At 38.0% G+C, this 2,433-nt stretch overlaps 2 pseudogenes; one reads left to right on the plus strand and one right to left on the minus strand.

The window, feature by feature from the left end:
* LOC102831342 overlaps positions 1-2,241 on the minus strand; it is a 7,374-nt pseudogene extending 5,133 nt beyond the window's left edge.
* LOC102831719 overlaps positions 2,240-2,433 on the plus strand; it is a 6,906-nt pseudogene continuing 6,712 nt past the window's right edge.

The following is a 2,433-nucleotide window of genomic DNA, read 5'->3' on the forward strand; positions in this document are numbered from 1 at the left end:
GTTTGGGGGAGGTGGAGGAGGGCAATGGTGGAGCACAGGGTAGGGACAGACACATCATAGTTTGGGTGTTGGGGAGGGCAGTACACAAGAAGTGGAAGGGGGTAGAATAACAAGGTAGGTAGGGGAACACTGAGACAAGTTTGCATGGGGTAAATAGTGATGCATGCTCAAACCTGGGACAATAGGGCTCTGTGATACAGGGAACAAGGCTTAGTTTGAAGAGGGGAAATAATACTAAGATGCTTGACTGTCTTATGTATATTGGTTTCCCTTGACTAGTATTGTAAAATAGACACTTGAGTTGAATAGAAAGGAATGTCGGGCAATATGATTACAGAAAGCTTGTAAGCCTGTCTTCAGCCTCTATCTGACTGGAATACCTAAAAGGGGTTCTACAACTTGCTCAGTGAAATAGTCCTCTTGCAGAGCCTTTGCAGAGTATAGGACTTTAGGTGGAATCCTGGGCCATATCTAGAACCTTCTGAGGTGGGACATTGCCACTAGACAGGACAAGCAGACCAGCCTGGAACAGCTACAGTGACAGAAGACATACATCTTCAAAGAAAAAATTACCAGGAAAAAACCAAAACTAAAATGGTAGTATGGCTGGCTACTACAAGAATAAGTAAATTGTTCACCAGGAAGCCATCAAGGCAAGCAATCAACTTCCTTCAGAATGAACTCCCTCTAAGATGGAAACTCAAAGGGAACACATGAGCAGGCATGCAAGCTTGCTGGTGCCCATGTTGGTCTACTGGTGAGTGAAAGAGGGGGAAAGTCAGCAATGTAGAAATGGCCTGAGTTCAACCATGTTCCACAAACTCCCATGAACCTGAACTCCCAAAGTTGCAGATAATACCTAGTTGACCTATCCTTGATGGTTGGATAATCAGAACTCAACTAGGGGAAGATTAAACAAAAAAAAATTGATAAAGGAATTGTTACAATTTGATGAACTCGACCTATACTCACGGAGGTTGTAACTCTAAATACCAACAGAGAGGGAAGGAGTCTTCACATCAAGTATCAATTTTATCCCCTTTGTACACAGGGTTGATAGGGATGGGCAGCTTACACATTGGCTACCTAAAAGGAGGGGGTGATAAAAGCACAAAGTGACTGGCTTACAAGGTTTCAAGAAGGAGCATAGTTTAATAGTGGGTGGGTAAAGAAAGAGTCCCCACTGAATAGTTTTCATCTTGTCTAGATGGGTCTGGTTAAAAGAGATGGGGATAAGATTCTTATGATTCAATAATCAGATTCAAATCCTTCCTTTCTTGAAGTGTCTGATCCTGTACTATTCCATCTTTATAATAATTTCCTTTGTTAAAAACAATTTCTATCTTTCTGTGAAACTGCTCAATATTTAGGCATAAAGCTCAGAGATCTTTTAAAGTTATTTTGTTAATACAATTTTATTTTTATCTAAATATACTCCACAACACATTCATGTCATTTCTTTTAGATTCAAATGAATTCACTTTTACTTACCTGTCACATTCTCCGACCTTCACACTGAAAGCATTCTACATTCTCTATCAAATCTGAGTCCTTATCAATTTGTTGGTATTAAAGTTATACAGTTTTCAAACTTCATGTTGCTACATTTATTATTAAAATTAATGTAAAAGCTTTCACTCACTGAATGGTGCAGCACTTAAACCTGTTTTCGTTTTGATATCATTTACTTGATTGTTTACATTCATAAAGAACTGAGTGCTAATTGAGATTGTCTTTTTATTAGAAATGCATTGAATTGTAACTCTGTAATTTTCAAATTTAGCAATATTGTTGATTAACTTAATTAGGTCTAAAGTGTTTGAAGTTTGTTCCTGATGTATAATTCTAATAAAGTTAGCAAGCAATATTGGTTTTGTTTAGGGTATTTCCTTTTTCTTAGTCATAAATGTTATGAAATTAAGTCCTGAATGGGCCTTCTGTGGGATCAGCACTGGACTGCAAACTAGAAGATCTGCAGTTCAAACCCTCCTCAGAAATCCTATACAGAGTCACTATGAGTCAGAACCAACTGGATGACACTTAAAACAACAAAAACTCCCCGAATGAGAACTTCTCTCTATTTATAGTTCTCTGAGTATCATTACTAACTGATAATGAGCTTTGATGTTAATCTGAAATCTTGCGTTTTATTTTTATTTTCTGCCAAATGTATTACATATTCTATTACTTAGCATTATAAACTTACTCTCCTAGCTTAGGTACCTGAGACAACCGCACCATGAACGGCTCACCAAGTATGACCTTTTACCTGTTGAGAAAGTACATCTTGTTCACATACTGTTGTGACCACATGGAGAAAAAAAATAACTCTTATGGATTGAATTTTGTCCACCCAAAATATATGTTGCAAACCCAACCCCCAACTCCCACCCCGTATCCTTAGAGTCCTGGTGTGGTGCTGTAGAATAAGTT

The sequence above is a fragment of the Chrysochloris asiatica genome, unplaced genomic scaffold (assembly GCF_000296735.1).
Source record: "Chrysochloris asiatica unplaced genomic scaffold, ChrAsi1.0 scaffold00421, whole genome shotgun sequence".
NCBI lineage: Eukaryota > Metazoa > Chordata > Mammalia > Afrosoricida > Chrysochloridae > Chrysochloris > Chrysochloris asiatica.